Source organism: Anopheles arabiensis, chromosome 3 (genome assembly GCF_016920715.1).
Source record: "Anopheles arabiensis isolate DONGOLA chromosome 3, AaraD3, whole genome shotgun sequence".
Classification (NCBI taxonomy): Eukaryota; Metazoa; Arthropoda; class Insecta; order Diptera; family Culicidae; genus Anopheles; species Anopheles arabiensis.
Window position 1 is genome coordinate 16,229,346 of NC_053518.1, and position 14,695 is coordinate 16,244,040.

Consider the following 14,695-nt stretch of genomic DNA (forward strand, 5'->3'; position numbering starts at 1 on the left):
AGGATCGGCTTTCAGTGACTTACAGGCTACCTCCTTAAGTAGGATAGTCAGTCCTACGTATGGCGGTACGTTCCATTTGGGGCTTGAACCCATGACGGGCATGTTGTTAAGTCGTATGAGTTGACGACTGTATCACGAGACCGGCCAGCGCCAGAGATACTTAAAATAAATAACTGATCTACGAAATAACACTGTAAACTAGTAACTAAACAAGGCTACACTCTTTTTAGGCGTCTTTTCATAGAAAGCGAAGACTGAATCCTTTGTAAGATCTGAAAGTTATAATCAATTTCAATGGTTTTAGTGCTTATTGTGTTGCTTGATATGTTAGAACACTTATATCTGAGGATAACCTGAGTTATCGTGAAATACACTGTTTAACTGTTGTCGAATGGGATTTGTCAATTTATTGCCTTTTACACACGCAAAACAGGATTGATTGTAAGCTTTTTTAAATTTTCTATTGTTATGTACTACTGCATCACTTAACATTTGATGAAAATAACTTTAACATACTGAAATCACCCTCTGAAGGTCACATCGAAAATAAATTATTTTTGCCCAATAGTTCCTCAATCTTTTAACTATACAGAATTATAGTACTAAATGCTGTTATTGTAACCATTAATGCTGATATTTGATGAACCTTCTCGATTAACAAAACTCCTCCCGCGTTATCATGGTCGTGATCGGTTCACAATGTTTGGCATATCACGCTGGAAAGGTTAAAAAGGAACCTCTCTCTTGTTAACCAATCATCATCGTGTACCCATCTCCCGTGTACCGTGGATTGATTATATTCATGTTCTTCCCATTTCCCCCTGTTCCCATCGCAGCAGGTGGGCCTGTTCGTTCGGAAAGCTAAATTACGCCACTGTAGTTTTCATTCCCCATGATTTCAGACACCCCTGTTTTATCGTTCCGTTTTTTGCGCTCATGCCCCACGTTTGACCGTTTGCAACAAGCAATACCCGCTACACCATCCCGCTTCTATCGGCCAGTGTGCATGCCCTCATCCGGGCGGTTGTATGGTATGGTTTTGGCAGAAATACTTTGATTAAAAATTTCCTCCAGCAAACATTCTAATTTCCTTCCATCCAATTGACTCCGTCCGGGCCATTCCCACCCTACTGGCGTGTAGGCCGACCGGCAAAATATGCCCAGAGAGGGTAAAACTCAATTCGTTGCGTTGATGATTTTCACCCTTGCGATGGGTGACAAAAAAGCAGACCTGGTTATGCAGTGGGTACGGGGTGAAATGGATTTGAGGCGCGGTCAGACAACAACAAAATAAAAAAAAATAAAAAGTTCAACCAGCGTCCATACCAGCGTCGAGTGACGGGAAGGATAACGAAGTCATCCTGTGTCTGTGTGCCATTCGGTAACCACCGATCGGGCGTGCCGGAGCTGAGAATGCGTTTCGAATTTCCTTCCCTCTGCAGTGTAGATTAGTGCGAGGTAGATCCACCTGAAGATGAAGGAAACAATGACCGTATGGTGTGTAGTTGCTGAGGGAGTGAGACATAGTAGGCAGCAGCAGCAGCAGCAGCACTCTCGGTTGCTCAGGTGAGAGTTGCCGGCTAACGCCCGGTGGACCTGTTCCCCGAAACTGGCGGTGGTTTTGTAGCAACCGTGCACCGTGTCTGATGATGGAGTTGGCTGATGGAACGATGTTTGTCGGAATGAGGACAACAGCACCAAACAGCACCAGCACCACGACCAGCTCGTGAGCACGGACGGTTGACGGGCATGACGGAGAGATGATAGACATGCGCCCATGGCGGTGCAAACATATTTTGCGATTTGGAAAAATTGAATTAATTTTCATAACAAGCACACAACGCACGCGGGACAGCAGTAGCAGCAGCAGCACTTCGTGCCATCGTCAGACGATGTGCTTTGTGGGTGTGTGCTGCTATGGACAAATCCATCCCGATGGGTAGGTAGGCTGTTGGGCGGGCATAAGACAGAAAGGCCGGTTGCATGAAGCGTGCGGTTAAATTGTGTAAGGGTTGAAATTTGGCTCCACCGGTGGGGATGATGATTGATCGTGTCTCGTGTGCTATGTCTAGGTGGGGAAAATTGTAAAGGAAATCGGACTCCATTAGGAAAACAAGGAAACAAAATGGACGACCCGGTCGTGCTTGGTACGGTGTTTCAGTAAAAAAAACCTCCATAAATTAGTAAAATGTGTTAAACGCTAATATTTGATATAGTGCATTTTGAGTTCTTTTTATTCCTGGAAAAAAAAAATTTAACTCTTAGAAAATATATGATTTTCCTTTTTTATCATGTTATTTTTAATGGTTTCTGACTTATTTGTTGTTTTATTCAATACCGTGCTTTTAATTATCACAATATATGTTCTTTTTTCTTTGTTATTTTGTGTTTTGTTTGATCTTTGACTTGGTTTTTTAAGTGTTTCTACTGCATTTATTCAAGTTAATAGTTTTCTTAATCATTTTTGTAGTTTTTGTTATGTATTTTCCATTTATTGCAATGCTTTAGTTTGCGTTTTTCGAATGCTTTATTGTATTAGTTTTTGATTACACCTTAGTGATTAAACCTCTTGTGTTTAAAATGTGTGTTTTTGTTTTTAATTTGTTTATTTGTAAAAAAGCATCTGCATCTGCAGTTGTAGGTGGTTTTGGGCATATCAGTTGTTTGGTTTTATTTTAAGCTTTTACTTTGATTGTGATTCCTTAAAAGGCTGTTAAATATTAAGACATTATTTAGCACTATTTGCTCCTCAAAAATCCCTGATATCCAATAAAATCAGTTTGATTCACTTATTTTATTTACTGTTTGTCGGTCGGCTTAGCGTAAGCGTTCGTGTTTCAACTTACTATTGTTATGCATATTTTATCACAATATTGAGTACTTTTGCTATATTTAATTGCCTGCATTTTGTACATATTATCGTTTTATAACATTTATGCAGCAATAACGTTTGTCACGATTATCATTTTCAATTAATACATTCTCGTGTCAGAATCCTTCATACTACATAATAATATCAGGTTTAGGTGTTAAATGTGTGACTATAAGGCCAAAAAGTTGAAAAATGAGTTGACAGGAGTTAATCACAAAAGTGCTTTATTAGTCAGCATTAGACAGACACACCCAAACATGTATTCTATGTACTATACTTCAACTTGTTGAATATTGCTTTGTTTTTTCCAATACATGGTGAGGTTGACACTTGCTATCTACGCAAAACTCCATTCCAGATCAATTTTCTATTTCGTCCGCCACCATCCTTGCCCGCTTGCTTTTGGTGCTTTCAATTTTTGTGATTTAACAAAACTGCCTATTTCCACGAGACTAACGAAACGGAAATTTGATTACATATTCATGTTGTTCGAAGTTTTTCTTTTTCCATCAGCTACTGTAATAATACCGTGCGCCGGTGGCCGTGCCTTCGCATCAAACATGCCACCAAATCCCATTACATGATGCTCGTCTGCAAATGACAGACAGCGTGTACTCTCTCGCCAGGTTCGCCGCCTATTCGTTGTGGAGAATTTAACCTTTTCCCAAGCCCTTCCCGCACGGAGAAATGGAAAAGCAAAACTACATGCAGCGTGCCGCACGTATACCTGGTCGAATTCGCACAGGTATGCATTGTGTGCTCGCTGTGGTCGCAAACTCTACTGGCAGTATCGGGGACCACACGCTGTGTACGGGGCGAGAGGCTTCGGTTACCGAGCGGGGCAGGGAAATTGAATTAAATTTTTGGTTTTACATTACCCATGCAACGGGGCCCGGAGATCTTGCATGGGAGGGGAATTCAGGAGTTTAAATTCCACACGGCGAAGCTTCAGCCCGAGTTCTCTTTGTTTCTGTCACACATTTTTTAACCACAATAAAGTGTGTGTGTGTGTCTGTTTGTGTCGGTGGCCCCCTCCCGTATGGGATCGATTATTTATCGTGGTTCCGTTGGCTGTCAAATTTCAAACATCGAGCGACATAAATATTGCATGACAGCATGACCCCATTCGGGCACGGGGCGGACAGGCCTGTGTCAATGCGCCAACAATCGCCTACGGCGACTCAAGACCACCCTGCCTCGTGCACCGTTTTGATGATGCTAGGTGGATGTATGAGTGTGTGTATGGGCCATGTAGCTGTGTGGGTACTGATGTGGTGGAAAAAATGTATATCTCTCCCCGTAATCGGCTGTGGCACAGTGTCGCATAAAATAATGGTTGTTGTAATGCAAGAAATGCTAAGAAAGGCTTTTAACTAGTTCTTTGCAAAATTCTTAAACCTGAGTATTTTACAGCAATAAAATATTAGTATTATACCTCATTTCGATACCATATTACAGGCAAATATTCAATTGAAAATCACTAAGTTAAATCCAAAACAAACAAGGTAGTAGAGCAATACTGTAGAGAAGTGAAAAGTGAAACCAATTAGATGACATTTGGTTTGTTTTTTAAGATTAAAAAAGATATTGAATTATTTAGAATAAATTGAATTTCTTTCGCCATAAATATCATCTCATGGAATTTGTTTTAAAAGCCTTAAATATCACTTTATATTAAAGAAAACCAGAACTAATTCCATCCTTTTTTCTTTTTTTATAAAAATTGTTACGACATTGGCAACAGGACTCTTTTTTTTGCCCAAAGGCACCGAAAATCAAACTATTGCAAGTGTTTTTTTAAGCAGTCGTTTTTATTATATATGGCGCTAAAAGCAATCGTCACTAGTCGTGGGCTTTTGTTGAGAGAGTGACCTTTTATCTCTCACTTAGCCTCGATCGGGATCCTTCGGAAATGGTCGGCCCGATCAGTGGTAGACGCTGATCACACTAAACTTTTTCATGTGTCGCCCTCTTTTGGAAATTGCAGGAATTAACGCGTTGCCAGCGTATCGACCGTTAATAATCATTAACAAAAGTGATAAATTTGATTATAGGAAAATGTGCAAAATAGTGCGTAACACTTAAAACACAGAAAAAGAAATATTATGGAAATGCATCTTTTATAAAGTCCTGAGAAAAAAGTTAAGAGGAATAGAGTAAATGAACCAAAAATGATATGGAAATAATATTAGAACACATAAATCAGAAGTAATAAACAAACAATAAACCATGAAAATAAAATACTAATATAAAACTCAGACTCAAAATACACAAAAAATATAAATCTTTCCTTACAAAGAAAAATAAAATAAAATAAAAAACAATTTGATCTAACAGGATGAAATGCAAAAATTAAAGCTATTTTCGAGAGCTGCAATGAGCAATGCAAAACAGATCCAATGATAGTAATACACCCGTAAGAATGGGTAACTAGATCAACATAAATAAAGTTCTTGCCTTAAACGGCAAATATTGTATCATGCACTCTTATGCATTCATAATTCATCAGGGTTTTGTCCCTTTTTGTGCGCCGTTGTTCGTGTATGAATCATCCTCAAGCATTGAAAGGATCGAGTGTGAAGTTGTTCCCAATACTGCTAGTACCAGTGCCCGTAGGCGATACTTATCCTCCCTCGGTTCTGGTCTTCTACTCCTATAGCTTTCCTTTCCCGAAACACACACACAAACATAGACACAATGAATGCACTATCATTGTGTCTCGGATAAACGTTAGGTGTCATCTATCTTTTTTGTCATTTGCATAGAAGTGACACGTTGGGCTTTGCTCTTTTTAATTTTTCTTTTGCTCCCCTGTCAACCTGCCTTTCTTGGTCAACCATTATATTGGCCATGGATAGTGTTTAGAGAAATAATTGAATAACGATATTTTCTGAAATCCATCACAGACACACACACACACACACCCACAGCGTCCTACTGGGTCGCTTGGTTTGAAGGGAACTGGGCGGCTCCATCATCCTTGCTTGCTTGAGCGATAGGCAGAAGAAAGGCTTCAGCAACGTGGGCTGGCTTATCTAATCTGGGCTTGAAGACTGTTAATATTTTGTTGCTGAGGAGTTAGCACACGTGGCTGCGTGGTGCAATGAAAGGGGAAATTCTTCTCGAAGCAAAACGGATGTTCGCTTTCAGAGGGATGTAGCACTAAGCAAGAACCTTGAGAACCGTTCGGTAATAGACCGCTTTGCTGACCATCCGTTGCAGACACAGGTATGGTGTATGGTGGTGTATCCCTAATGTAATACACTTATTTCCAGCCTTCGCCCGTGCGCACAAAAGCAGGTCAGCAGCGCACCAGACACAAAACGTGCGCCTCCTCCGGTGCAAATGTTCTCGAGAACGATCCGATGTTTGTACAAAGAGTGCTGTGATAGTGTTTGAAGATGATGTTTGGTAGCAATTTTTTGGATGCACTCGATACCCTAGGTATCGCCCTCTCTCCCCTTCTTTGCTTTTGCCCTTTTGTCTTTTGCCTTTTTGCAAGGTGTGGTATGCTGTGGTGCAGATTTTAATCAAAATTTAAGAGCCTTTTCGACTTCAAACGAAATCATTTGCACTCGCTCTCGGCTCTTTGAAGTTGTGTCAGGCACACATGCAAACTGGCACAGCCCACAAAACCGAAGGCAGCAATCGAGCTGGAAAATATTAACAAAATTGTGTAAATGTACTAGTGCTCGGGGGAGGGGGAGGGGTGAGGGGGAGTGTATAAGACGATGCAAGTGCCTGGGAGCATTTCATGATGATCTATTGTGTTTGGGATGTGCACGCTACGGGGGTGGGAAAATGTTTGTTTGATATTCATGTGGCTGTTACTATGTCTTGGGCAGATGCAACGTACGAGAATAATGGTATGTGTGTTTTGGATGAGCCCAATGGAGCAGACTATTGATTGGATGAGTCTGTTGCAGCTTTTTTTTAAAGCTCTTTTCAATACGATGTTCATTTTATGTGCAATTTCAATTTTGTACCCCTGGATTGTGTGGATGCCTAAATGTAACATTTAAATGATTGCATACTTTTAGGCGCTCCAATTTTCTGCATCGACCGTCTTTCTTGTCTAGTGCATAACAATTTGATTAATTGCTTCGTCTGCTCAAAACTATGCTAAAAGCAACTATGGTAAAAAAGGCTAGAAAATGTCAAAGCTTTTCCACAATCTTCACTTGTGAGCAATTTTAAAACCTTTTGTAATAATTTTTTATCTCGCATTATTTAATTACAACATTCTTTTCGCTCGATCCATACATGCGGCCCTGCTGAAGCACCAAAAAACCGTGCCATAGATTTATTCTGCACATCAAAAAAGTTCGCCATGTCGGAGAGGGAGCAAAAATTAAACAATTTCTAGAATATACATGTCGCTGTGCGCGCGATGGGGCACAGGTGGGCAACAGGGAGGCATTTTCAATTCCGTCCCCTTTTTGATGGTATTTCGGACAGCCACACTCCCTCTCCCCCTTGCTGTCGTTGCTGCTGCTCGCGACGGGTCACAGCCGATGGAAAAGTTTGTGACATTTTTATTTTCCACTAAACCGAGCAATCCACGGCCAAACGAACCCCGCGAACGTCGTGGAATTTTTCCTTCCGCAACAGAATGCACAAGAATTTTGTGTCCCCCTGGGGGGAGGGAGGCATTCGTGGTGAAGGGATGTTGAGTGGGGCTTGTGGATTTTTTGTTGTTGTACTAGCCTTTGATATGCTTAGCGTGTGCGAGAAAACGTTCTGCCAGGGTCAGGAAGCATTCGGTGGTAAGACAAAACGGTGCGGGAAGTTTGGTTGTGCTTTTCTTTTCCCAGAATTGAGTCAAATTTAGGGAAAGGTTTATTTGTTTTTGGCCCATTGTGGGAAACTTTCCAAAAGTGCCTTTCGATTTCTACGAACAACGACCAGTTGCTGGATGGCCGTATAATGTTTGGATTGTGTTTACACGCACTGTACCAATGAAAGTTTTGGTTAGATTGGAAGGGGAAGTTCGGATGGATTGTTTATTATCCTGCCTATCGCAATGTGCTATAAGTTGAGGGGCTAACATTCATATTTTTAACGAGCAACGAGAATAACGAATTGTGTGTGAATGTTTGATTTGTTCATGGTGAAGTATCTGGAAAGATCCTTTCGCTCGCTCATGCTGTACGCCTAAATGTATGCAACAATTAATTCATGTGTTGGAGCATTTATACTATTTAAATGTCGCAAACATAGTCAATTAGACGGACACTCAAAGTCACTAATTAATTTTAACATGTTTTTATGTGCCTTTTGGTTTAAGTAATTACTTTTAATAAATTTTAAAGTCATATGTAAAGGTTTACCCTTGCCTGACGTTTCAATTCTTCAACGTAAATAGTTTGAAATGTTTATCAGTAAGAGTAAGAGTAATGCTGATAAGTAAAAAAATAATAATATAAAGATCGTATCACGAACTTCGTTGCGTATCATTGGGCCCTTAACAAACGATTTAGTGGATAAAACTGCTCTTTTGTCATAATATGTCAAATACAACATACCTTCAGGGGCTTGAATAAGACCATCAAATGGTCCAACAGTTACTTATACCATTTGGCCATTTTAATAACAAAAACTATCTTTTCTCAAGGTATCTTTACTCATAGTAGACTTCAGTAGAAATGTTGCACGAATGTTTCCCCTGTCAAAAAGTCCGTCTGTTCGATTTCGCTACACAACTCCCAGACTCTTCCTTGCATGCATTTAGGCGCAAACGAATCGTACGGTAGTGCAACAATTATACTACATTATGCATTCAATTTTTCACCCTCTGGGGAAGGCACTGGCACTACAAAAGGTAAAGTTTATGAACAGTTTTGCTCCATGCAGCCGGCCGATGAAGTGACACGTTTACAATCGCAAATCTTCCATCGCCGTTTTTTTGAGCCAGATGGCCTCCCCCTGAACATCACCGGTCGTTACAGTGCTGTACAGCTTTATTTGATAAAAAGGGACAGCCAAAACCGTAGCCGTGTGCTCGTACGTTAAGGTCTTGAATTCATGGTAGTGTGCCCAGAATGGAGGGTGGGGTACAGTAGGAAGGAACGATACTCCACTATTGCAGTACACCGGTGCACGAAATGGGCCCATTTTCCTTTCTTCGTGCAACGTAATACTGTGGGCCCGTGGATTGGTGCGCTGACTTTGGAATGCCTGCCGGGTCCGGCCGGAACCGGAACGGAGCGAAAGAAGGAAACGAAAAATAAAAAAGGCACAGATTCCTTACATAGAATGTAAAAAAGCATTCCTTTCGCCCTGAAACCTCTGTGCCGAAGTTAGGAGGATGTGCATAGCTCGTGGAAGTAAAATGCGCCGAGAACTACACACAAAAACGAGGGAGTAAAATCTTTCGTAGTGAATTTTTTCCATTTTACTCTCGTTGGAAATACACACACATAAAGGTTCGATCGTGAGCCGTGACATTTTGGTTCTTGGGGGCTTCTATTTTTTTGTGTGCTACACTCGATGTTGCTACAGGAATCTGGATCTTATCCTTTCCTCAGCCGAGCCTCTGCAAGGCGCCAGCACAGCACTGGCTATGGCTATGGTCCGTTCACCCCTTTTTTTGAGCTTGCTTTTTCCAAACGCTGCCGAGGAAGGAAATTGAAAATGCAAAAGTCTATAAAGCAACACACTTAAGGGAGGATGTAAAGATTGTGAAGGTATGCGCTTAAAAATTTCCCCCGAGGATTTTTTGGCTTTGTGCAGGCGCTGTGGCAAAGTACAACAACGACGGGCGCTCGAATTCCAACTTCTCCGTTTTTTGTCTGCGGGTGTGTGTGTGTGAACGCTTCTCCACTGTGTGTGTCCTTACCAAACATGCAGCCCATATTGAACGCGGCGGAACCAATACGGTGGGAGCTTTGATGAAGTCATGCGCGAGCGATAGAGAGAGCGATAGAGAGAGAGCGAGGGAGCTCAGGTCGGGGAATGCTTGCCGGATTCGCAACTTTTGGCCCCGCTCGGCTGCTCGGTAGCGCGTGCACTTGGGTGCACGGTTTTACGCGATGTTGGAGGCACACGTGTCGCTCTTCCCGCTGCGCATGGAACACGGAGTTCGCACGGAGGGAGAAGGTTAAAAATTCATAACCAATTTAAATTTATTACTACAGCAAATTTGAAGCCATTGGCAAACTGACTGCCAAGGAAAGTCGAGGGATGACAACCCCTTTTGGCCGACCGGAAAGGACATCAGCGTCAGCGCCGGTTACGACGACATTACGGCCCGTGTGAGAGGATGTTTGTTGGGAAGGCTAACGAGGCTTCGCTGTTCGCTGTCGAATTTTGCATTGGTTCTGCGTCGTGCAGGTGACAACTTCGCGTAGTTGTAGGCAAATAGTCTTGGAATGAATTTCTCAACAGTGTACACATTGTACGTGGTTGGTTGTAAGAATGAGTACGTTGTAACGATTATTTACAACTCGTTGGCAAGTAGTGGAAAAAAGCAGGGAGAGCAGAATTATACCAGCAATATACAATAACTCAGAGAAGATTATGTATTTGGCTGTTTTTTCTTAAATCAATTAAATTGCAACATTCTAAGAATAACCATGATTTAGATTTGAGAAATTATACTACATCAGTCTTAGGATTAATAGGGAACTGGTCATATATTCGTCCTTTGAGGGTCATGGTCATTGATTGGACTAGGTTAGTCAGTCATGCTACAGTCAAGGAAGACGTGGTCTTTTCGAAATTTGAGCTCATAATAGTTTAGTCTAGTGTAAATATTATGGGTAAACTTTTAAACAAATAAACAAATATTGTTTGAATGAATTTTTAGAGATGTGTTATACTAGGATAATTAAGAAATCAAGAATCTTTCCAACTCACTACAAGTAACTGAACTTCAATCGTTTCTCTATGAAGAGGAAAAATCAAAATAATACGATTTATAATGTGTTGTTCTTTTAAATTTTTTAAGCTGTAGTGGTCATCTATCGGTAATACATTTCCAGTGTATTCTGTCATGTATGTATGTGCAGGGAAGCTACTTATTTCCTTCTGCTTGCTGCTGAAGTTACAAACAATGATTAATCAGAGAGCATTTCACAAGCAAATATTCATTTACATTTGTTCTATAATCCAATGATGGGAAATGCTCTGCAATATCGCTTAATGATAGTTACCGTGTTCAATTTAATTCAATGCATTTTTTACTTAGAGAAAAAAGCCTGAAAAGCACCGTTGATAATGCCTTAAAAACATTATGAGTAATTTTAATAAAACCTGACGACGAAAGTGTGGAGATACTATCTTAACGTCTGTTAGATTTAACAGATAATACACGGTTTTCCAGGGGTTCTCATAGTTGTGGGACACTTCCTTGAATTTTTCTTATGGGAAGTAAACCTCATTTGATCGAAATTGGACTCTACGGGACCCTTTTTGGACAGCCCCTATTGGAAATTCCTACTGGATTTGTCCAACAAGGGTGCTGTAGAGTCCAATTTCCATTACATTAAGTTCATTTCACGTAAGAAGGAATCAAGAAAGTGTCCCACAGCTATGAGAATTCCTTTAAAACCCTGTATGTTTCTAGGTTCACAGTTAACCCTGCTACCGCAGTCGATGTCAAGCTTGCACCACTAGCCACTCGTGGACTAAGATTTCTGTCACTTATTGGTGTATCCTTGGCAGTACATTCCATAAGTCTGATGCTTGAGTATGCTTGATTAACAATAGATTTGAGCCCATGATAGTTTTGTTGTTAGTTCGTGCGATTCGATGACTTAACGATTATCAAGTTCAAGTTAAATATAATTCCTGGTATTATTCTTGTTGTAATAATTAACTGTGGAACTACGGATCTACCAACTGCAATAGTATCGTTACTTTCAACTTGTATTCGACTGGGATTAAATTAAAGATGGACCAGATTAAGCTTGAATCTGAAGGAAATATGATAGATATAGTAGCATACGATTGTAGCCTAATAGAAGGTCTCACATTTTATAATAAGACTCTGGAACTCCAATGTGTATTTAACCAATGGCATACCTTCTATACATATCACTTACGTTTAAACTTATTCCCGATGTAGCATTCGCGAAAGGGTGTCAAAGAATCAGTTTGCAATCCGTAAATTGAAATTTTGAAATAAGAGAGTCTAGATAAGGTCTGCTACATCTGCCAATGAATTCAGTGACAAGCCTATCAAAGCTACAGGAGCCTTTGGCAGAGCGATAATTACACCTGCTAGTATGCAATTGTGCGTATCAGAAGGGGGAGTAATCGCCGTGTCTAGTTAAGGTTAGGCATTGATGGGCCGTTGTTCGAACGACTGGAGAACAGATGTACTGAAAATGTACTGAAATTTGAATAAGTTAGTATATGAGTTAATAATATAAGTGAGTTTATAGTCAAATTATTATAAAAGTTATGGAATTACACACTTTTTTATAAAAGTTATGGAATTACACACCTTGTAAGGCCCTTAAGGGGTATCCTTTTATTTCTCTATATATTTTTATTTCCTTGCCATGCTTTATTATTTGATTCATGTACCGTCGCTTTAGTCCTTTTCAATTTAAGCAAAATAAAAACAAACGTCAAACAAAACGACAATTTAAAATGCCAATTTTTCCTTTACACTAACCTGCATATTGTACACGGCAGCGGTTTTTGTTTTTGCGCTCCTCCCCCCAAAACGCTGGCGGGCGGCTGTTTCCGATTCCACTTTCGCTTTTCCACGTTCGCTAAGCTGGTTTGCGCTCCGAGGGAAATAAAACCATCCACCGTGCCAGTTGCGTGCTACTCCGTTCGCCGGGTCTAACCACCCGCGGACGGGGGGAGTAACACGTTTAAACAATAGCCTGGCGCATGGCACGCCTGGCGCGTGTGGGAAGGTGCAGCAAGACGCCCGCGCGCGCACGCCTGGGAAAGATGGCATTTCAAAATTGTATAAATTAAACATGTGAATGGCATTGGTTTTGACAAGTGTCGGATTCTATTTGCTCTGGCTACCCACCTTCTCCATTCCCAGCTTCGCCCCAGTCTTCCGAAACGGCAGCCTAAAACAACGGACGCAACAACACGCAAACCGCAAACGTCTTTCGCCTTCTGCGCGGGGACAGAGCCTGTGCGTCTACCAAGCGTTCCTTGAGTACATCCTTCTGCTTACGTTCGTTTTGTTTCGCCAGCAAACTCGCTCCAAAGCAAGCGGAAGGGCAGGATAATTTATGAAAAAGTTAGCCCTAGTATGTCCTTCACCGCTGTGAAACGCTACCCATTTTCTTCAACGTTGACGATGATGACATCGAGAATGACGCTTTTGGGAGGAGCGCGCGTGAAGGAGCATCTTGTTTTTCTTTTCCACTTTCTTGGGTTTCTTTTCGCGGCATTCCTGCGTGTAACAACGCTCCGTGGTGGTGCCGGAGAAGCTGCTCAAGTAAAACAAAGGACATCATCAGCGTCATCAGCGGTTGTGTTGTGAAGCGCGATTGAAGGAGAAGGTGAAGGTTTTCGCTCGGGGTTCTCCCCTGTTCCCCCGTGTGCAAGCTTCATGGCCCCCCGCGGGCGCAACGTGTCGTTTGTCGCGGGCGCGTAAAAACCATTCTTATGCAAATAGTCGCTCGCAACGGCAACGGCTAATAAGATGTTGGCGTGATTTCGGCGGGGCGGCGCGTTTTGTTTTGAATAATTTTTCCGGTGCACATTTCATTCCCGCGCATGTTTGTGATATTCGTTCGGGGCAATTTTCGGCGCAACGGCGGGCACGTCGCCAACAGGTTGCACTATGGGTTGTGATGGGTTCGTTTTTTTTTGTTAAAGAATGCTGTTATGCTCGAAGGATGATTGAAATAGTACCATTACTTTCCTGGCATATTGTTTGATTAAGAGGTTTTGCAGATCCCAGTTTTAAATTAACTTATTATTTTTGCCTATAGTTGAATCCAACAACCTCTTTTTGTTATTTAATGTTCGAAAATATTTATTTTAATTATTTTTTTGGTTTTATCTCAATTCATTACAATGAGTTTGTTTATGTTTAGCTTGTTCGTCATCTGCTGTTTTTTTGTACGTTTTCATTTTTTTCTTTTCAATTTAATTTTATAAAATTTTATTTTTTTTTCAATTATTTTTTTCTGTTTTTTTTTTCAAAAAATAGGAACCATAGAATGTTGTACAACATTAAGAATCGATCAGTTATCAGAAGCGTTCGCGGAAAAATCGGTACAAGTAGAACAAACATGGTCAATTTAAAAAATTTGAATTCTTCATTAATGGCAAGAGCTTCGTTCTTTATATAAATAAATAAATGATGGGCGAGCAACGCTTTCGTACACCTATGCCAGACAATTATTGCGGAAATGCTCGAAACTGGGACGCATTAATGCTGATTTAGCGGACATTTCCAATTTTTCGAGAATTTTTTCAGCTCCACAAACTTGTCAAACGCTATCGCAAACGCATGATTGTGAAGTCCTGGTAAAAGCCACTTTTCCGAGCCGAGTTTATTGAATTTAATGGTCGGGTTTTGCTTCGATAGTCGAGTAAATGTCCTTCCTGTGGATTACCCTTGCAAACTAATTATTTTCAGTAAATATCGACACATGTTTGGCAGCGACTTTGATGACACACTGTCCCGAAAGAGCACCATATTCTTATATTAACCTTCCTTGCTGTTCCTTTCACCAAACCATTCGATACCATAGTGCAGCTACGCAGTTATTAGTAATATTTATTACCATAAATAAAATTTACACCGAGCAGACAGGCAATGCAGCCAGCCGGACCGGGCGAAACCTGTCCCCGTGTCGATGCGTCGTGGCGTGTAACGACGACACACCACGCCCG